Source organism: Magnolia sinica, chromosome 5 (genome assembly GCF_029962835.1).
Source record: "Magnolia sinica isolate HGM2019 chromosome 5, MsV1, whole genome shotgun sequence".
Taxonomy (NCBI): Eukaryota; Viridiplantae; Streptophyta; class Magnoliopsida; order Magnoliales; family Magnoliaceae; genus Magnolia; species Magnolia sinica.
This window is the reverse complement of record NC_080577.1, coordinates 62,350,244-62,373,652: the sequence shown is the minus strand read 5'-3', so window position 1 is coordinate 62,373,652 and position 23,409 is coordinate 62,350,244. Positions and strand designations below refer to the sequence as shown.

The 23,409-nt window shown below is 39.1% G+C and overlaps 1 non-coding gene across 1 annotated transcript; it reads left to right on the top strand.

The window, feature by feature from the left end:
- The first annotated feature begins 18,948 nt into the window (after nt 1-18,948).
- Nucleotides 18,949-19,056, top strand: LOC131247639 (small nucleolar RNA R71). The gene has a single exon (XR_009171915.1). It is a non-coding gene; the product is annotated as a small nucleolar RNA R71 (small nucleolar RNA).
- Nucleotides 19,057-23,409: the final 4,353 nt, after the last annotated feature.

Here is a 23,409-nt window from a genome sequence, read left to right as displayed (position 1 = left end):
TTGCACGTGTGGAGGTGGGACCCACCTTCATGTGGGTTTTCTTATATCCAAACTGTCCATCCACGTGTGGATTGCACAGTGTCCATGGGTCTGGTCATAAGGTATGTATTATATCCTACACCGTCCATACATATGGGGTGCATCATGATGTATGTGTGGTATTTGGGCCATCCAGCAATGCTCGACGTGGTCCATCTTAATGTAATTATTTTGTATCCGACGGTGGGTACCTACCATGATGTACGTGTTTCACCACACCATTCAACCATTTGAGATGGCAAGTGAGACCCACGTGATGTACGTATTTTATCCTCACCATCCATGCATCAGGTGGACCACACTACAGAAAACAGTGGTGAATTGAACGTCCACTATTGGAACTCTTTTTGGGTAACAAAAGTTTTGGATTTATATGAAAACTGTTTTTCCTCTTAATTGAAGTATTTGTGACCTTACAATCAGATTGGGTGGAAAATAACGTTATGGTGGGCCCTACCTTGATGATGTGTTGTATCCACGTTGTCTGTCCATTTTGATGGATGTGTGGTCTACCTTGATGTATGATTTCATCCACACCGTCTGTGGGATGTGTGGACCCTAGCCACAATGTATGGGTTTCATCCTCTCCGTCAATATGCTGGATGGGTGGGGCCCACTTTGAGATGTGTGTATATCGAAACCGTTCACCCACCTTGAAGCAATTATTCTATCCGCACCATCCATCTATCTAGGACGATGGGCCGGATTATGAGGTTGTGTTATATCCACCAACCTAGGCAGATTATGGACCCCACTTTAATGTATATCTATGCCGTCCATTTGCGTGGCCCGTCGTGATGTATGTATCGTATATCTTTGACATCCATTAGTGCGGCCCACCATGATGTACGTGTTTAATGCTAGTTATCCACCTGGTGGGGCCCATTTGGATTGTGCAAGGCCCATCTGTGATGTATATATGCGGCCCAACTTGATGTATTTATGGCCCATCCATGGGCCCACCCGGATGTACTTGTGGCCCACATCATGCAGCCCATTATGATATGTATTAAGCCCATGTCATGCGGCCTATTGTGATATGTATTAGGCCCATGTCTAGCAGCCCATTATGATATATTTTCGGCCCCTATGATGAGGCCCATCGAGATATATTTTCGGCCCACATGATGAGGCCCATTGTGATGTATCTGAGGCCCATGTGATGCGACCCATTGTGTTGTATTTAAGACCCAAGTATGAGGCCCATTATAATGTATATACGGCCCATGAGTGAGGCCCATAGTGATGTGTAGTAGGTACTTGTGTGAGGCCATGGGCATACGATACGTTTGGCTCTATGTGGGCCACTCCTTGGAAGCAATTTTGGTTAAATGTCCACATTGATGGGCAATGATGGTTTAATGTCCACATGGTGACTTTCCCTTAAGCCCTTTGTTAGGCCAATTCCGATTGTCATGGCCGATTGTCGATTCCGATCATCAAGGCCGACTCTGATTATCGAGGCCGATTTCGATTTTCGAGGCCAATTTCGATTGTCAAGGCCGATTCTGATTATCGAGGCCGATTTAGATTGTTGAGGCCGATTGTCACGACCGATTTTGATTATTGAGGCCAATTTCAATTGTTAGACTGATTCTGATTGTCGAGGCCATTCCATTTATTGAGGCTAATTCCGTTTGTCGAGGCCGATTCCGTTTATCGAGGCCAATTCTGATTGTCGAGGCCGATTTTAATTGCTGTGAGCGATTGTCGAGACCCATATGATGTATATGTGGCCCATAGTTGAGACCCATTATGATGTGTATTCTTCCTGTGTTTGAGGCCCATGTGATGTATATACGGCCCGTGTTTGAGGCCCAATGTGATGTATATACGGCCCATATTTGAGGCTCGTTGGGATGTGTATTCAGCCCGTGTTTAAGGCCTAGTGTGAAGAATATGAGGTCTATGTGATGAGGCCCATTGTGATGCATTTGAGGGCCAGGCGATGAAGCCCATTGTGATGTATATTAGGCCCATGTGAGAGGCCCATCATGATGTGTATTAAGCTCTTAAGTAAGGCTTATGGTGTTGTATATTAGGCCCTTGTGCGAGGCCATGGGTCTACTATATGTTAGGCTTTATGTGGTTTATTCCTTGGGGGCAATGTTGGTTAAATGTCCACATTGTCGAGGCCGATTGTTAATGCCAGTTATTGATACCGATTACGAGTATGTAATAACATAGCATCATGATTCATGCCCATATGTATCATCTGTATATTTTTTATGAGATGTGGTTGACCATTGCATATGTCATTGGGCAGGTTGTTATGAGACTCCCTGATAGGTGGAGATTATCTCACATGAGTGCACGGTATGCGCAGGATGGATGCATGACTGGATTTATAACTCATGCATCTTGCATTGTGTGTTGAGATTACTGTACGCCCTACCGACATTAGGGCCGTAGCCTCCATAGGCATATCGTGGATGACCAGATGGGACACCAAAAATATTTGGTTCTAGCATACGGGCGCCATAGATGTCCCTAGGTAAAAACCCTAAACCTCCGTGGCCAGGAGACGCCCTAACGTCGAGAATGAGTGGATATATATGAGAACATGAGGGCCAAATACCAAGAAGGCCGTGTCTCCCACTGTGTCGTGGTCGGTTGGGAGAGAGTGTGGCCTTACCCGCCTGATAGTAGGGGGCATTGCTAGGCTGAGTTTAACCAGCTCGTGAATGGATCCGTTATCAATGTGCCGGATAGATATTGGCTGACTACTAGCCGGGCAGATAGTGAGGTCTTTTCCACTTACATGGTCGCGCGTCAGTGGGCGGCGATTTGCATGTAGAGTGTACTAAACCCCAGTGATGATCCCAAAGATGAACAATACTGATATGTGGACTTATCGAGTAGGAGTTGCATATTCATTCATTCATTCATTCACTATCCTCTCGGGTTGGTGGGGTGCAACTAATTATTGTGTACCTTCGTAATGGCAAGGATTTCGGTTGGGTACGCGACTAACCTGAGATCAAAAGTCTAATACATTGAGTCTGGCTATCCAAATTTAGGTGTGAGACTAGTTTGGATAGAAGTCCTTTGTGATGGAACCCATAGCCTGCGATATTACGTACTATCATCCCAACTTCACTCCATCTTGGTCATTTCATTCGCATCGCATATTGCATTATATCATCAGCATCTGATATTTGGCTTACTGTCCCCACATTGTGTAGCTGATCTACATTACTTCATCAGTATATGATATTATTTTTATTATATTTTTGCATCGCATAGCCTGGATAAGGCTGATGGTATTTATGAGCCTATCAGCATGTTTTCATATTACTCTAATATCTTATGATTTATGATCATGCCAGTATCTCTGATATTGTATGATTATGGGCTTATCAGTATTTCCTCTTACTCTGATTACTATGATATTGCTTACTTGGCACTTACCTTGTGCACATACTTTCACCACCCACTAAGCTTTCTATAAGCTTATGCACGATAAATGTGTGCAGGTGGTGTTAGGTTGTAGCAACGTTGAGCTTGGAGCATGTAACGGAAATTTGGAGCTTTGATTTTGTCATATGTATTTCCCTTTCAGCATTATATTCAAATGTTTATATTAGTGGATATGTGATGATGATGTTGCCTTTGTGATTTGGGTAAACTTGTAGTTATACTTATTACGAGTTAAATGTAAGTTGGAAAATCCTCCCTGTAGGATCCCAGGATCGAAATCTGGCGTATGGACGCTGGGAGTCGAGAATGGAGTACTATGGAGGCTGTCGGCACAGGATTCAGCAATCGTGTGAGCCCGGTTTCTGAGTTTGGGGTGTGACAGTTTTAGTCGGATCGTGTCCTCAGACACATCAGGAAAGTATAAAGTGGCTATGATCTCATCAAACTCTTTCAAGTATAAATATGAATTTTCAGATTTAAGCCCAAGGAACTTTGTAAGGAGTTGGATCACTCATGGCTTGATGTCTATATTTCCTATATTTTTTAAGATCATGTGGTGTCAGCTTACTGCAATATACGTTATTCTTGGCCTCTTCCCTTATCTTTGCTTCTGCTAGGGCATATTGCGCTGGCCCTAACCTGAAACCTTCCTTGAACAACCGAAAATGGCTTATTTCTTTCAGCATATGGCAATTGTACTGTATAATTGGATTGTAAAATTTTTAATTGTTCAAGCGATAACAAAGTTAATGGCGGCTGCCCTGGTTGTCTCAGATGCTTCGGTACAAAATAGAATTTCTTCTTCGTTTCTGCAGCTTTGGACGATTCTACCTTTTCTATTTCTTCTTTCATCATCTTTACTTGAATGTCCTTTAGGACTTTATTTTCATCATTCTTTCTTTCTTCTTTAGAGAACCCCTTATAATAACTGACGTCTGCAAAGAAGGCTTCAGCTTCTGTATAAGGCTTCGCATCGGCCATTACTTTATACTGTATCCCATTTTTACAGTATTTGAAGCATTGATGCAGAGTAGAGGTTACGATGCTATACTGATGTATCCAAGGCCTTTATAGGAGAAGATTATATGTCGTCACTGCATTTATAATGTGGCACACGACATCAGTAGTCAGCTCTCCTATCTCTAACGTTATTATAATTTTACCGAGTGCACGTTGCCCATCTTGATTGAAGCCCTGTATCATCATTCCACTAGGGCGTAGATCGGAACGACGATATCCCAGTTTACTTAACATTGAGAGTGGTAAGAGATTCACTGCAGACCTATTACCAAGTATAATCCTCTTAACCTTCTTATCACGGATATGTCCCTCTATCACTAGTGGCCTATTATGCCCAGTGTCACAGACTAAATCATCATTAGAGAAGGAAATGAACGGCAGGCAGTCTTTTTGCTCTTTATATTCTTTGCCTTCCATCTCTGCCAGCAGGGTTTCTTTGACATCATATTGGATAGTGCTTGAACCAAGATCTACCGAAATTCTTCTGACAACTTAAGCGCATCGTAAACGCTTAATCGAGCTGGTATGCCCTTCAAATGACTTACCACATTATAGGTCACTTTTGTCGTCTCATTCTTTTCTTCTCTCTTATCACTATCGTTCTGTCCTTTGACAATTTCCCTTCTTATAATTCTTATTTTCTGTTTTGTAGGGCTTATTATCTTCTTTCCTGATCGTAGCGTAATCACCGCTACCTTCCTTGTCATCTTACAATCTTCTTTCTCTTTCTTTTCTTGGGCCTTCTCTTAGATTGTAAGCATATTCGCTGTTGCCATAGCATCCCTTTATTTTTCTTTTTCGATCATTATTTCACCCCTGTTTATCATCCGTTGTATTATACATTTCAACGTATAACAATTTTCCATCGGATGTCCCACCAGGTGATGATAGCGGCAAAAATCTCTCTCTCTCTCTCTCTCATTCTTATTGCGTCTTTGGGGCGCTTGGGTGCTGGTAATTCTATTGTACCAGATTTTAGCAATTGGTTTATCATAGAGATAACATCTTCCTTATCGAATGCAAACCCTTCGTGAGAATTGAGCACTCTCGGCCTTTTTCCAGTGTATTTATTTCTCGGCCGGTTTGATTCTTCTTTCCGTTCAAACCTTTTTCCTCCCGAATCTCTTGTATCTTGAATTCTCTTTTCACGATCTACAGTATTTGCGGCCATCCTTCTAGGTCCCCTCCTGGTTGTCTCATAGTGAAACACTGACATCTTCCGAGTCATCAGCTTTAAAGCATGGGCCTTAGTGGCTAGGTCACGGAAAGTCCTGATATCAGCACTAGTGAGTCCGAATACGATTCCCATTTCCATAGAGTTCAGACACATCTTGACGTGTTCCTTTTCTTTCGGTAGATGTCTACATGAGGCTCTTAATGTCTTCCATCTGTCTATGAACTTCTCTATTAGTTCCCCTTCTCTCTGTGTACAAAAGCCAATTCTGTGATACTGACATCGCGTTCTGAAGAAAAGAAGTTTGACATGAAGGCGTCTTACATTTTCTCCCAAGTGCGTATCGATCCCGGAGCTAGACTGGAATACCATAGGAATGCTTTGCTTGTCAGAGATGATCTAAACAATCATAAGTAATACTGTGGTATCGTAGAGAAATTCCCCATATTTCTAATAAAGTGCATTAAATGTTCTTCCGGTGACCCTTCTCTATTAAATTTCTAAAAATCTGGATGCTTGAAGTTGCTTAGGAATGGGATGTCCTCTACCTCTCTTGGGTGTGGCGTTCGATATCTGAAACAACCAATATTCTCACACTCTCTTTCTACTTTGACAACTTCCTCAACAACTTGTCTCACCTCCTCTTGTGTCACAGTTCTCGCTACTGGGATAGAGCCAAGTGATCCTGCCCCCGGTGGTTGAAAGCCTTCTGGTTGGTTCTCTTGCCCATTCATTGTGCCCATCATCGGGGGAGCTGCTATCTGGGCGACATTGTGTGCGAGAATCGCTAAGGCTTCTTTAAGATTTCTACACTCTTCCATTAGTGTTTTCTATGCTTCCGCCATTTCATTCATACGGTCCTCCGTAGTTGGCATATTCTCCTGGTTCATTCCGACCATATGTATTGTGGCTTCTCTGCTCTTTGATGAAGCTATAGTTGGAGTGGAGCAGGAATATGTCGATGTAATAGGACTTACAAAGAGAGGGTAAGATGGAGTATCATTCGACTTCTCTGTGCTCCCATTGACATTAACTAATTGGGGTGATACAGACATCAGTGAGCCTACTAGTAATGCCTTACCTTTTTGCTCTTTTGTCCATCTAACTCTTAGAGCAACTAAAGCTGGGAAGTCACGCGACATTAACTGTGGAGTTATTCGATCGGGATATATCGCAGGAGGGGCGTGTTCGGGGTTCCTCTTAGTAGCATTACATGTTATCAGTCCTCTAACTCTTGGCGAAGGTAGATTCATTATGGGGCTCCTTGTATTTCGAGCTCTCGTCCTGCAAGACATTACAAAAGTCTAGTCCTTATCACCTTTAGGTGCTTGAGGCGAAGCAGATACAACTCTAGCTATTGCTCGGGTTGAGTTATTTTTGCTTGTAGGAAGCTGGGTCTTGTGCTTTAGAGGCTGGTTCGGCATATATTCCACCATTAATCCGGTTGCAGTGAAATAGAAGTTCACCTTCCTTGCAAAAATTGTCATTGGTCATAATTTACAATTTGATCTCTTCACATATAAAACATAGAAATAAATTATAGTTAGTATTTGAAGAATTACATAATCTATCTTAGAGATGAAGGGGAGGATGTTCCCACTAAGAGTTAGGGGAATTATCTTATTAGAACATAACAAAGAAAGAATATACAGAACAATCATTGTATTAACAATACTGAGTTCATTTACATCCTCTAATATCCCTTGATTCTAAGATAGATCATTTGAAATACATAAGTTGACAAAGTTTGAATGTCGAATCTTGAATTTGGTAGCATTTTGACTCGTGCTTTAGTCATCTCCTTAGGAGGAATGTTGTGCGGGTTTGATCATTCGATCTTTCCCCTTTTTGAACTTGTCCCTTATGCAAAAGGAGAGCTTAGAGCATGAAGATCGAACTGGGCAATTTGGGCAGCACCTTGGCTCCTTTCATTATTGGCCATACAATAGTGTGGTTGTGAGGCCCGCGCAACCAATAACTGCTCTCCCTCTCTTACCTTCAGTCTTCCTCTAGAGCTCTGCTCTTCTTCCGAAATTCTTCTCCTGCAAATGAGAGGGGGAGTGGGGTATTTATAAGCCACCACACGTGTGAACCCTCGATCTTTGTGCCATGGGACCCACCTTGCATCAGATCTGACTGTCCATCCTAAAATATCTCTGATCTTGATTGCGCGGCCCGCGTAACCAGTTATCATCGCGCAACCACTAAACATGATACTTGATTTTCTTCTTTCTTCCTCATTCCTCCAACTCCCTTTTTTTTCTACCCTTTCAATCTTTCTTCATTATTTTATGCTTCAACATTTACACATTACTTTTCCATCTATTAATGTTTGACCTATGAAAATTTACCGAAGGCTCCCATCTGTACAAGGGAAGAGATGCCCTCACTGATGGTCCGACCCTTAAAGAAGAGATCAGACCAACAACCAAATCCCTTAAATTGCCTACCAAGGACTTCCCTTGACACAAGGGAGGAATAGTCCCCACCATTCGCCCGACCCCTAGAGAAGAGGTCGGGACATCAACCAACTAATGTAGTTAAGACTGCAATCTGCTAGAGAGCTCAAATCTAAAGGATTGGGGACAACCTCTGAAAAAGGGCCGACCTCTCAGCTGATAATAATACCAATGAATGTGAATGCATATAAACACAAATAATAAAAGGGGGAATCCTGAACACAGTGATCATTACAAAAATCATTCTCATTAATTAGATAGGGGCTACACGCAAAACGAGTACATTACAAAAAAGATATTACAAGAGAAAAATAGAGAATCATGACGATGGAGGAGGCTGCTCGGAAGGCGAGTCCTCGAGAAGCACCTCGAAATCTTTAGAAGTGTTGACCTCAAAAGCAGAAACGTCAAGCTCGGGATATGCTCCCTTTATGTCCTCCAGGCATTTTTCGTACCCAAGGCCATAAAGGGCATCCCTATCCTCCTCGTAATCTTTAAAGGCCTTTTACACCTCCACAACAGCTGCCCGAGCCACAGGGATGGCCGCCTAAGCTTCTTGCATCTTCACGTTGTAATCGCACCTTAGCTCGCCTATGTCAGACTTCCACAGGGCACCCCCTCTCTAGAGCTTTAGCGATAAGTTTCTTTGATGCCTCCAACTCGGTTTGCATTGCGTCCACTTTAACCTTTAAGGCCACGTTCGCCCCCTCCACTTGAGCCCTTAGAGCAGCATTTTCAGAGCGGAGTTGCTCGGCCTCCACGCCCTTTTGCAACATCATGGTCTCAGCCTCCTTGTACTCTGCTTTACCGCGCAATATCTTGCGGCGAGCGTTAAGGAGAGAAGGGGTGAACTGAAATAAAAACTCGCATAAAACAACACGAAAATAGCTAAGTAACTAAAGGAAATCTCAAAAGAAAAACTCACCCTGACAAGGAGCCTCGCCAACTGCCCCATAACCTCATTTGGAGGCATGTCCATCGTCCTGGTGAATTTGACATCGGGAACATGCCATTCAATCTAGGGCATAAGGCCCACCAACGTGGCATGAGCCGACCTGAGGGACCCCTGGCCCTCGTCACCACGACCACTAGCTCGGCCATCCACTTGAGGCTCATGAATCTCAACCTCACTCTCCATAGCCCTTTGGGCCCCAGCAGCCTAGACCTCAGCAATGGAAGCCAGCCCCGTGACCATCTTGGTCGCCTTAGAGACGATAGAAGTGGAAGCTATGGTCAAAATGGTATCTGCGGCTTCCTGATCTATGGAAGAAGAAGACCCAACCGTCCCCTTCTTCTTCGAGGTCGCCTTCTTCTTTTTTTGGGCCACCTCGATCAGAGAGGGTGCTTTACGTTTTAGGCCCCTCGGATCAGGCATTTCTTTATCTGGGATGATCTATATTTATTTAAATATTGCCAAGATCAAATCATTAGGAGATGTGTTCCTGATAGTGAACAACACAGTATCATCTCCTTTTGTCATTCTCAAGCCTATGGTGGCCATTTCTCAAGTAAGAAGACTACGGCTAAAATTTTACAGTGTGGCTTTTATTGACACACTATGTTCAAAGACTCACATGAATCTTGCAAAGCGTGTGAGTGTTGTAAAAAATTGGGAGGATTGTCTCGTAAGAATATGATGCCACTGAACCTTATTCTCATTATCGAAGCATTTGATTATTGGGACATCGATTTCATGGGACCATTCCCCAATCTTTTAAAAATATCTATATTTTGCTTATGGTAGACTATGTCACTAAATGGGTTGAGGCGATTCCATTTCAAAATAATGACCATTGCATGGTCATTAGGTTCTTAAAAGAAAACATCTTATCCCGATTTAGAACTCCTCGAGTCATCATAAGTGATGGAGGATCCCACTTTTTCAACAGGCCATTCAAAACTTTAATGAAGAAATATGGCATTTCACATAAAGTGAGTACCCCCTATCACCCTCAGATAAGCGGCGAAGCCGAAATTTCAAATAGAGAGATCTCTCTCAACTTCTTTCGATTGAGTCCTTAAGCTTTTCAGCCCTCATTAGGATAGTCTTATCAATTGCTTTCCCACTTCTCAGGTGCTGATTGGGAAACATGGCTAAAATCAATTGCAAACATTCATATGGATAGTCTGTGACCTCCACTATTCACAACCCCAAGTGCAGGGTCACGATGTAGTAATAACTCGGTGAGACCAAGTCGAATCCTTAGGGACTAAATTTGTACGTATTTTAAAAGTAACTAGAAGTAGAACTAGAATAAAAAAATAATCTAAATTATGGAATAAAAGAAGTAATTGTGAATGGGTATCAATTAATCAAAAGGAAACTAGATCGCTAAGGATCCACTTGTAGCTATTAAGATGCTACCTTGTTTAATTCAATAAACACAACTGGAATCGAAGTTCTATCCTATCCAGGTGGAAGATAAAATAATTGAAGCATAGTCTGAACTTTGCATTAAGTTAGTTCACACATGAAGGAGTATTGTGATGATTGAAAGGGATTCCATCATCCTACCATGCCCAAGAGATGATGGTGAACAACAAGATTTACCCATCTCACAATCTCATAATGGAAAATAAGATATTTAAAGCTATCACAGCGTCTATTGTAATTTGAGTCACAATAAACCTTACAAAACTGAAAATATTCTTTAAATTCAAAATAAAAATCAATGAAGTTCAACATAAATAAGAATCAAAGCAAAATAAATATCTCAACACGCTAAAAGCTTCACCTCTTAGCCCTAGCTAAGAGATTAGCTAGTCATAGTTAACTAAAAAACATAAGAAAAACAAAACGATCTACTAAAACCCATGAAGAAATAGAAGTAGAAGAACATCGTTGGTGTTTTATCTAGGCATCCTCTCCATTTCCAAACCCTAGAAGATGGTTTGGAATAGCCCGGGGACTCCTTTATATAGTTTTGCAACTCAAACTATCGCACCGAGTTGGAAAAATCCACAAACCACATCAAATTTATGCACTCCGCGTACGCCTTTGATGACACGTTCGATGTCATAAAAAATCGTCCAGAACTGTCCAAGGAGTTTAGCCCAAAATTCTTGAATTTACCGATGCATCGAACTGACTTCGATTGCACCTTCAATGTCATCGAAGGCTATTCTAGAATTATTTCAGAACTATGTTTTTCTGGCCCCAGAATTTTAGAATATCTTCTTTTTTTTTTCAGGACAATTTTTAGGATACCTTTTTTTTTCACTTCAAATCTTCAATTCTCTTCATTCCTCACTTGATTTCCATGGATCTTTGGCATATGAATTCTTCATTGATGACTTCCAAATCTCCAATTCTTCATTATCATCTTTCGAGCTCTAAAACTATCCTTTTAAGCGCATATTTATCATAAGCTTTCGAATCACCTCTCATGACAAAAATGTATATAATTAAATCAAATTATCAATTAAATGCCAGGAAAACTAATGTAATTAAAGGGTTAAATATGTATATATTTGAATCTCAACACACCCCCCGAACCATCATTTTACTAGTCTCGAATAAAACATGTGTGACATAATCTTCAATTCTTGAATTGCAATCCTCTCTCAGAAAATAATCTTGTAAGTGCTAAAAGGATGAGCACACTTTAGCTGTTAAATTTCATAAGGCCAAAGCATCTTGTCAATTTATCTTCAAGATCAGTCCATAATCAAGAGAAGATTAAGCACAAGACCAGTCCATACTCAAAAAAAGATTAAGCTAAAGATCGATTAATGTTCAAGAAAAGATCAAGCTTAAATTCAAGATGAAGTTCCAAGACTCAGTTCAAGTCAAAGAAGATCAGATATTTGATATATCTTAGGTGGTATAAAACCTTAGAAAGACCTTAGGACTAGGTGCTTTCAAAAATGTGTTATTTAAGTTTTTATGCTTATTTTGCTTGGAATTCGGCTAGCCCAATTTTTAGTTCGGCTAACATAAGCTTTCTCGGCCAGTCCAAGTTCAAGCTCGAAGCAACAACTAATTTTTGTTACAAATTCTGCTAGCCCGAGTTTTGGTTCGGTTAGTCCAAGCTTGAAATTCAGCTAGCCCAAGAAAGTTCAGGTCAAATTCCAGCAACATCGCTTTTTGGAATTCGGGCGAATTCGGTTAGCCAAAGTTAACCTCAGGCCAGCCGAATTTGGGATAAATCTTATCTCGCACGATTCGAAGTCCTTTTAGCTGAATCCGGTCTGCTCGGGCTAGTTGAAGACTGTCTTGGGATAGTCGAAGATTCAACTTCATTACTTATAAATTGAGTTCCTCTCTCATATCAAATAACTCAATTTAATTATCAAAATTCTTCTGCAAGAGAGAGAAGCTCAAGTTATTAGTAAGCTATTGAACAGTATTTATAATTTAATTTATAGCTTTTTTTAAAATTCCCTTAATCTTAGAACTTTCACGTTTGATTCTAAAGAGAGTAAACTATACTCTTCTTTTGAGATTTAAGAGAATTGATTCAAGTAGCTTATTGGGTTTAACTTAATTAAAATCAATAGGACCCTAGACGATTTCTATCTGACTGAACAAGGAACAATCTACATTCAAGGAAGAGGTTCTACAGCTATAAGCTTCTGATACGTCTTCTACAGTGAAGATAAGTATACCTTCTAAACTCTTTTAGGTTTTTCTAAGATAACGTGTTAAAATCTCAGTTTAGGTTTTGTTTGAGATAGCATGAAAATCTCAGTATGGGTTTGATTGTGATAGCCCGTGAAAATCACAAGAATTGTATAAGGTTGTTGAGGTGAACCAGGGAAAACTTTTTCATAGTGAAAGCCAAAATTATGAGGGAAGTAATTTTAAGAATAGAGTAGGTGTGGCTGTTTTTAAAACACCGAACCACTATAATTCTTTGTGTTATGTGGTGAATGCCTTTATTTTATTTGTGGTGAATGATTGTATTTAATTTTAGATTGAACAAAAAATATTGTAATATTTTAATTTACTCTTGCAAGTTTGAGGTTTTGATTTTAAAGAAATTCATGAAATAAGGTTGTCCTGCCTAAAACTTTAGGTGAAGGTTGTCTTACGAATTATTTGGAATAGGACAATGCCAAATAATCGAACTAAGTGATGAACATGTAAATAAAGCAAAGATCTCAATTACTTGAGTATCGAAACGTTGATCCATAAAATCACATGAGTATGAATGAGTATAATCCATATTAAGATCTAATTTTCAAATATTTTGTGTAAACAAGTATGAATGAGTATAATCCAAAGAGGTGCAAGTGAAAAATTGAAAACCTAGAGCCGAATCACATGAGCAATTAATCAAGTAGGTTCTTTATCAATCACTTAAGGGAATACGTTCATATATCAAGTTTCCAATGTGCTTAGTGAATTTCACTTACTTTCCATAAAAATACTATCTTTTCATAATGTTAGCCATGTTCACCGCATTAAGATTAATTGAGAAATCAAGTACTGATTCTAAATTTATCACATTTTCCTTCTTTTTTCATATTTAGATTTTATATCGACGGTCTTCATTTTCACATTCTTTTCCAGTCTTTTCATTCTTTTTAAAAGAATTCTTTTTTATTTAAATTATCATGACCTTTTTGTTGATCTCTCTGTTTTCTAACTGGTTCTTTTCATCTTTTTAAGGTGGATAGTATTCTCCAGACTTAATTCTCAATATATATCAATAATAAACAAACTTAAAATAAGAAATTCTAGTACAATTCGCATAAAGGAATTTGAATGTGGCTAGTGACTTAGATTAACATGATATTCAATCCTCCTCTTAATCAATTAAATACAAGAACTTAGACGATAGTTTACTAGGTTGATCAAACTTCGACAATTCAAAGTTCAATCTCCATCTTATCATCATACTCAAGGCATTCTTAATTACATAACCTATCACTTTCCAAATAGGTTTTTAATTTGAGAAATTGAAATTTTTTAAAATTTTTGTTCAATGACTAAGAAAATACTGATTAGTTTACCTAATCCACACCCCCAACTTAAAATATACATTGTTCTCAATGTAAAAGATATGAGCATGCAATGCACATGAGACAACGAAAAGAAAGGAGAAGTGATGGAAAGGTAGTACCTGAAGAAGGAGAATTAAAGCTTTTCCAAAGTTCTGAACATGTAGATGGGTTAGCATGAGGATTAAACTTACTGAAAAAAACTATCTTAATCCTAAATTCTATGAAAGCAATAAACCTAACTATACCTCCATCAGACTAGGAGGTCAATCCTAATACATAGGATCAATCATAGGTATGGATATATCCTCTGAATCAAACTTCTCAACAAATGGCTTTATATGATGTTCATTCACTTTGAAAACATTGTCATTTGTCAAATTCTTTATCTCGATGGCCCCATGAGGATAAACCTTAGTAACAGTGAAAGGGTTGGTCCAACAAGATCGAAGTTTTCCCGAAAAAAGATGTAACCAAGAATTATACAGAAGGACTTTTTTATTTGGTGTAAATAATTTTCAAAGGATGTTCTGGCCTTATAAATTCTTGAGTTCTTGTATGTGTCGTTATGAATTTCTTCAAGTTAATTTAATTGAAGCTTGCACAGTGAGCCAGTGTTGTTTAAGTTAAAGTTCATATTTTTGATAGCCTAGTAGGCTCTATGTCCCAACTCCACAGGCATGTGGCAAACTTTCTTATAGACGAGCCTAAAGGGAGATATTCCAATGGGGGTCTTAAAAGCTGTATAGTAAGCCCATAAAGCATCGGTCAAGCGGGTTGACCAATCCTTACGGTCAGGGTTAACCTTTTTTTCCAAAATTTATTTAATTTCCCTATTAGAAATCTCTGCTTGCTCGTTTGTCTGTGGGTGGTATGGAGTGCTAACTTTATGAGAGGTGCCATATTTCTTCATTAAGTTTTCAAATAGCCTATTGCAAAAGTGTAAGCCTCCATCACTAATGATGACTCAAGGCGTTCCAAACCAGGAACGATGTTTTCTTTTAAGAATCGAATTATCATTTTATGGTAATTATTCCACCATGGGATCGCTTCAACCCACTTAGTGACATAGTCTACTGCCAACAATATGTAGATGTTTCCAAAGGAATGGGGGAATGGTCCCATGAAATCGATGCCCCAGCAATCGAATGCTTCAATGATAAGAATTAGGTTTAGTGTCATTATATTTTGACGGAACAATCCTCCCAATTTTTGACAATGCTCATAAGCTTAGCAAAACTCATGAGTATCTCTAAACATAGTGGGCCAGTAAAAGCCACACTGCAGAATTTTGGTCATGATCTTTTTAGCAGAGAAGTAACCACCACAGGCCTAAGACTGACAGAAGGAGATGATATTCTGATGTTCATTATATGGCACACATCTACTTAGAATTTGGTCTGACCAATATTTAAAAAGATAAGGATCATCCCAAAAGAACTTACGTACCTCGGCGAAGAATTTTTTCTTATCTTGTGTAGTCCAATATGTGGCCGTGAAACTTGTGGCAAGATAATTCGCAATGTCAGCAAACTAAGGTAATTAAGAGAGTCTAAACAATTGTTCATCAGGAAACATATCATTAATAGGCTTAACGGAATTAGGGAGGTCAAGTTAAGAAAGGTGGTCAGCCATTACATTCTCTACTCTTTTTTTGTCTCATATTTTAATATCAAATTCTTGGAGTAGGAGGGTCCATCTTATCAGGTGAGGCTTGACATCTTTCTTAGAAAGAAGGTACTTCAGCACTGCATGATCAGTGTAAACGATGATCTTCGATCCGATCAAGTAGGACCTAAAATTGTCCAAAGCGAGCACTACGGCTACGAGTTCCTTCTCCGTAGTAGTGTAATACACTTCGGTTGAATTTAGAGTTTTACTTGCATAATGAATCACAGAAGGATTTTTTCTTTTCTCTGGCCTAACATTGCCACAATAGCATAGTCAGATGTATCACACATAATCTCAGAAGGTACGCTCCAATTGGGTGGCTGCATAATAAGTGCGGTAGTTAACATGCCCTTGAGCTTAGTGAAAGGTAGATTGCATAAAGGATGAGAGAGATGACTAAAGTCATTTATGAATCGTCTATAGAATTTGGCATGTCTTAAGAAGGATCGCACGTCACGTATGCTCTTGGGTGGAGGTAGGTTAGAGATAAGATCAATTTTTTCCTTGTCTACCTCAATTCCCTTGGACGAAATTATGTGTCTAAGCACAATTCCTTTGGGAACCATGAAATGACATTTCTCCTAATTCAAAACCAAATTCTTTTCCTCGCATCGCTTCAACATATTTTTTTAATTTTTCAGACACTCGCTGAAGGATGGACCAAAGACAGAACAGTCATCCATGAAGACCTATAAATATTACCCACCATGACAGAAAATATACTCAACATGTATCACTGAAAGGTAGCTGGGGCATTACATAGTCTGAATGGCATCCTTCGGTAAGCAAAGGTGCTATAGGGGCATGTGAACGTTCTCTTCTCCTGATCTTCAAGGGCTATCTTTATCTAACTGTAGCACGAATACCTGTCACGGAAGTAGTAGTAAGAATGAGTAGCTAACCTTTTCAAAATTTGATCAATGAAGGGCATACAAGAGTGGTCCTTCCACGTGATGGTATTCAATTTTCTGTAGTCAATGCACATTCTCCAACTAGTGGTGACTCTAGTTGGTACAAGTTCATTGTCGACATTGGCTACAATGGTGATTCTGGACTTCTTAGGAACCACCTGAGTTGGACTCACCCAATGATTGTCAGATATAGGGTATATGATACCCACATCCAACAACTTAAGTACCTCTCCTTTAACCACTTCCTTCATGTTTGGATTTAATCGATGTTGTGGTTGTTGGGAGGTTTTCGCATTATCCTCGAGATGAATGCGGTGAGTACAAATCAAAAGTCAATTCCCTTAAGATTCACAATCGACCATCCAAGGGTCCATTATGCTCAATGAGAGTAGAAATAAGCATACTCTCTTGTTCTTACTCAAGGTGGGAAGAAATCACCACCATGTATGTCTCATCTTGACCCAAGTGCGGGCAATGGTTTCAGGTCATGCTTTGGTGCCTCGAGGCTAGACAGTAGAGGCATTACATCAGTTTGGGGAAAATTTTCAAACTGTGGCCTCCACCGGTTAATTCAAGCACCAACGTAGCATCAAGCAAGGCATCCATCTCCCTAATTATGTCATCATCTAAATCAGAGGAGTGTGCTAAGCATGTCTCTAGAGGGTCAGAGTATAGAGTCAGGAGTGCTCTATCTTCCACGAAAGAATTGATCATATTAATGTCGTGGGTATCATCATCATCCTTTACTTGTTTGCTCATATCGAAAAGGATGTTGAGCTCCAATGTTATATTTCTAAAAGATAAATTCATAATTCCATTCCTATAATTAATGATTACATTTAATGTAGCAAGGAATAAACGACCAAGAATGATAGGAATTTGAGTGCTCATATCTATGATGGGTTGAGTATCCAAGATAATAAAGTCTACTGGATAGTAGAATTTATCAACCTGGACCAACACATCCTCAATCATCCCTCTCGGTACATGAACTGAGTGATCAACAAGTTGTAATGTGGTTCGGGTGAGTTTTAATTCACCTAGACCCAATTGTTCATATACCGAGAAGGGAATTAAATTAACGCTCGCTCCTAAGTAAAGAAGTGCATGCCCAATCTGGTAATTTTCAATTATACAAGTGATAGTTGGGCTACTAGGATCTTTATATTTTTTTGGTACATCTTGCTTGAAGATGGCACTCACCTTTTCTGTCAGAAAATTTTCTTTTGAATGCCTTGCCGTCTCTTGGTTGTACATAAATCTTTCAGAAATTTAGTGTAAGAGGGGATTTGTTTCACAACGTCCAGTAGAGGGATGTTGACTTTTACTTATTTCAACACCTCTAGAATATCCTGTGAGTTAGCTAGAGGTTTTGGTGCAATCAAGCATTGACGGAATGACGCATTCGTCTTATTTTGAGGTTCTGGTTCTAACCCATGTGGAGCAATGCTAGGTCTATCATTAGCTTTTCAGCCCTCACTGAAATAGATTTGTCAATTGTCTTTCCACTCATAAGAGTGGTGATAAACTTAGCCTGCTCCATCTAATTTGAAGAGCTTAGGTCACTTATTTCATATTGCGGTTTTGGGTTGGGGAGAGGCTGGGCCGAAAGGATCTCTTTCTCCCCAATCGATTTTTTTGTCTTATGCCCTCGTATGACCTTTGTAAGGTCTTGAAAGGCTTGCAATATACCCTGATTAAAAAGTTCTTGGTTTTTCATATGTTTTAAGACCGGATCCTCTTGAGGTTTCTTTTAATTCAAAAATTGGTTAAGGATTCCTTGACGAGCAGTCATTTGTCTGTTCCTCCAACTGAAGTTTGGATGGTTCCTCTAGCTTGAGTTATATGTATTTGAGGTGGGTCCACTGAAAGGTCTTTTGTAGTTGTTCACGACATTTGATTGCTCATTCAATATCTCTTGAAAAGTAAGAATTGTTGGGCAATTTTCAGTTGTATGTATGTTACAAGTACAAATACTACAAACAACTTCCACAGCCTGGTCGGGTTCAACCTTTTTAAGTTCCATGGCCTTCACTTTTCTTGTGAGTTTGGCCATTCTTGCATTTATATCATCTTCCTCTTTTAAAACATAAATTCCTCTCCTTTCCTTTAATTGAGTAGGCTTAGAAGTGATGGTTTTTGAGGAGGTATCCCATGATTATGCATTTTCAGCATGTTTATTAAAAAGAATCTCACATATCATCGGCTTCCTTATTCATGAATTCCCCATTACACATCATCTCCACAAAATTGGCTAATGGGTGAGGTCAATCCTTCATAGAAAAAGCTTGTTATACGCCATATTTTGTAGCCATGTTGTGGACATGAATTTATGAGATCATTAAATTGCTCCCAACATTGGAAGAAGGTCTCATCCTCTTTTTGCACAAAATTCATGATTGCTTTCCTTAAGGTATTTGTTTTATGATATGGGAAGAACTTTTTAAGGAACTCCTTTGTCATCTCAGCCCATGTACTAATAGACCGTGGTCTTAAGAAATGTAACCATGACTTAACCTTTTCTTTCAAAGAGAGTAAATAATTTTACTCTAACTGTGTCCTCGGATACGTTTGGGAAGTGTAATGTAGATATTATCTCATTGAACTCTTTTATATGCAAGTATGAACTTTCAGATTTAGTCCATAAAACTTAGGGAGGAGTTGAATTACCCTAGTTTTATATCCACAGTTCTTGCATTTAATGGAAATATCATGCAGGAAGGTGTACTCACCCTTGTCAGTTGTAAATAATCTCATAGAGTACGAGGTGGGGGTGCATTATGCACCTCGTTTTCATCTTAACTTCATCAGTTGTAGGTTGAGCTTGATTTACAGCCATCAGTTCTATTGACTTAGAGGGTCTCAAGTTATGTCAATCCTATGATGGATAGGCAACCCTTCAACTAATCCTCCTTAACTCAAAAGACATAGAGTGTTATCACGGAACCAATTGGGCATGAAATACTCATAACCTTCAAACAACTAAACAAAACAAAACCTAAGAAAAAGAAAACTAAATAAAGCAAGTAAGAAATCTAGAAAAGATAGAGAGAATTGGAAAGGGGTTACCGGATTAGAGTTGTTATGTTAAGATCCTACAAAACAGAAAACAATGTTAGTTTTTAAAAATAATTTTAGAAAAAAATCATAACCTAAAAACAAAGCAAAATGTTAACCTTAATCTTAACCTAATTCTAATACCAATTAATTCCAGAAATAGGTATCCATAGTCCCCGACAACGGCGCCAAAACTTGTTCACAACCCCAAGTGTAGGGTTGCGATGTAGTAATAACTCGGTGAGACCGAGGTCAAATCCTCAGGGACTAAATTTCTACGTATTCTAAAAATAACTAGAAGTAGAACTAGAATCAGAAAATAATCTAAATTCTAGAATAAAAGAAGTAATTGCGAATGAGTATCAATCAATTAAAAGGAAACTAGAGCGCCAAGGATGCACTTGTAGCTATCAAGATTCTACCTTGCTTGATTCAATAAACACAACTGGAATCGAAGTTCTATCCTATCTAGTTGGAAGATAAAATAATTGAAGTATAGTCTAAACTTTGCATTGAATTAGTTCACACATGAAGGGGTATTATGATGTTTGGAAGGGGTTCGATCATTCTACCATGCCCAGGAGAAGATGGTGAACAACAGGATTTACCGATCTCACAATCTCATAATGGAAAATAAGATATTCAAAGCTATCAAAGCATCTATTGTAATTTGAGTCATAATATACCATAGAAAATTAAAAATATTCCTAAAATTCAAACTAGAAATTAATGAAGTTTAACATAAACATGAATCAAAGCAAAAAAAAAAACATCCTAACATGCTACAAGCTTCACCTCTTAGCCCTAGCTAAGAATTAGCTAGTCATAGCTAACTCAAAAATATAAGAAAAATAAAAAGATCTACTAGTACTCATGAAGAAATCAAACTAGAAGAACATCGTCGGTGCTCCACCTAGGCCTCCTCTCCCTTTTCAAACCCTAAAAGATGGTTTAGAATAGCCTGGAGACTCCTTTATATAGTTTTGCAATTCAAAATTTCACACCGAGTTGGAAAAATCTGCAAACTGCCTCAAATTTATGCACTCTGCGTAAACTCCGCATACGCCTTCGATGTCATTGAAAATTGTCCAGAACTGCCCAGCGAGTTTTACCTAAAATTCTTGAATTTATCGATGCATCGAACTGGCTTTGATTGCACCTTTGATGTCATAGAAGGCTATTCTAAAATTATTTCAGAACAATGTTTTTCTGGCCTTAGAATTTTAGAATATCTTTTTTTTTTAACGATAATTTTCAGGATTCCTTTTCTTCACTTCAAATCTTCGATTCTTTTTATTCCTCACTTAGTTTCCTTGGATCTTTGGCATGTGAATTCTTCATTAATGACTTCCAAATCTTCAATTCCTCATTATGTTCTTTTGAGCTCAAAACCCATCCTTTTAAGTGCATATTTATTATAAGCTTCCGAATCACCTCGCATGATAAAAATGTATATAATTAAATCAAATTATCAATTAAATGTTAGAAAAACTAATGTAATTAAAGGGTTAAATATGCAATATTTGAGTCTTAACACCAGCCAGAGAAGATATTCCTCCCTCTTCTCAAAGAAGAAGCGCTCAAAGACTAAGGATCTACAGCTTCAGGAGAAAATTAAGGAACATAACAAAAAAGCGGCTTCAGAACTCCTGGGAGAGCGGGAAAGTTAAACAGGACGTAATCAAGTTCAATTGTCCTTTTAGAGACAAGATGATCATTGTCCCCATGAATATCCACCGTCACTTTTTCATCCTCTAAAGCGAACCCACCAACCAAATGACTCAGAATAGGCTTTGTATACGACGAACTGAACCATAAAGAGCCACATATCCTTGAGGGTATTTTATAGGGGAGAGGGTTAAAGCGAAAGATAGGTGATATCTCTCCCATGCAATTCTTTATTCCCTACTATAACCCACAAATTTTTTGTATCCCACACACTTCTACGAGACAGTGCGTCAACATTTTCATGATCGAAGTTCCTTATGGAGTAATGAAGAATTCCGCACCTGGGGCTTCGTGTCTTACTATTCTGACTGGGCGAAAGCAATATTGAAAAAGCATGTTGTGGTGTTAATCGAGATTGATCTCTATAATGCCATTGAGGTCACCTCAGAACACTTTTGCAAAGATACAATGATTTTCAAGGGCTTCCTTAAGTATTGGTGCCCAACAACTAATTCCTTTCATTTGTTAGTGGGAGAAGTCAATATCACCCTATGAGACTTGCACAGAATAACGGGGCTCCCCATCACCGGCCGTTTCTTTGATGAATTCGTGAAGACCAATGAAGAATTGACACACTTCTCCCCTTCTCAAGACAGCCATCGGTCTCAAAAACGATCATAGAGCTATTTAGAGAGATGGCCAAATTTCTTGATATTTTGAAAATACCCCTTCTTCAATGGCTTGTTCACTTCACCAGAGGATTGTGGTATATTTCTTGATTTCCCTTTTCGTTGTCCTTATCATATTTATACAAAATTTCTTTTACTATTGAATCTATTATATTCTTCATTCCTTTCATAGCTTTAAGAACATCCAGTCTCAAGATATTGAGAATCTACGCCAAAAGATTAGGGCTCATGCTAAATACAACTCTTATGGTGAGTTAGCAGCTTTCCAAGCGTATTTATTCTACACCGAGGTTTGCAAGTTTATTTGGGATGATCCATATTTATTTAAATATTGTCCATATCAAATCATTAGGAGATGTTTCCCTGATAATGAACAACACAATATCATCTCCTTTTATCATTCTTAAGCCCATGGTGGCCATTTCTCAGGTAAGAAGACTACAGCTAAAATTTTACAGTGTGGCTTTTATTAACACACTATGTTCAAAGATTCACATGAATCTTGTAAAGCGTGTGAGTGTTGTAAAAAATTGGGAGGATTGTCTTGTAAGAATATGGTGTCTCTGAACCCTATTCTCATTATCGAAGCATTTGATTGTTGGGATATCGATTTCATGGGACCATTACCCCAATCTTTCAAAAATATCTATATTTTGCTTGCGGTAGACTATGTCACCAAATGGGTTGAGGCGATTTTACGTCAAAATAATGACCATTGCACAGTCATTAAGTTCATAAAAGAAAACATCCTATCCCAGTCTGGAACTCCTCGAGTCATCATAAGTGATGGAGGATCCCACTTTTTCAATAGGCCATTCAAAACTTTAATGAAGAAATATAGCATTTCACATAAAGTCTGTAAGGCCCATATCCTAGCCCATATCATTTCATAGGCTTCCACAGTCCTCCCGGTTGAATTCCGGTGACCCGCGAAGCATAGAGAGCAGTTGCATGTGACTTTGAGTCATATCTCCTATTCTAGAGTCGGCTTGACCCGATACTCATACCCTTGCAACCGCGCTGTGGCGAGGTCCCTTCGCTACTTCGATCTCCCTCTATCTTTTTCTCTATCTCTCTCTCTTTTGTAATGGGTGTGGCCCACTTGTTCTCTGCTGTACAAGCTGTATGGGCCCACCTGAATGGATGTAGCTGGTGGGCCACATGTATGTGGACCCACCTTGATGGACGCATTGTATCCACCGTCCAGTAGTGGACCATCTAGTAACTGAGGCTGCTGGACTGCGTGAAAGAAAAGCACAAATATCAGCTTTTTTTGAGAACTAGGGGGTCCCACACGTGTGGACTCACCTGATATGTGACCTTGCATCCATGCCATCCGTCCAGATGGGACGTGG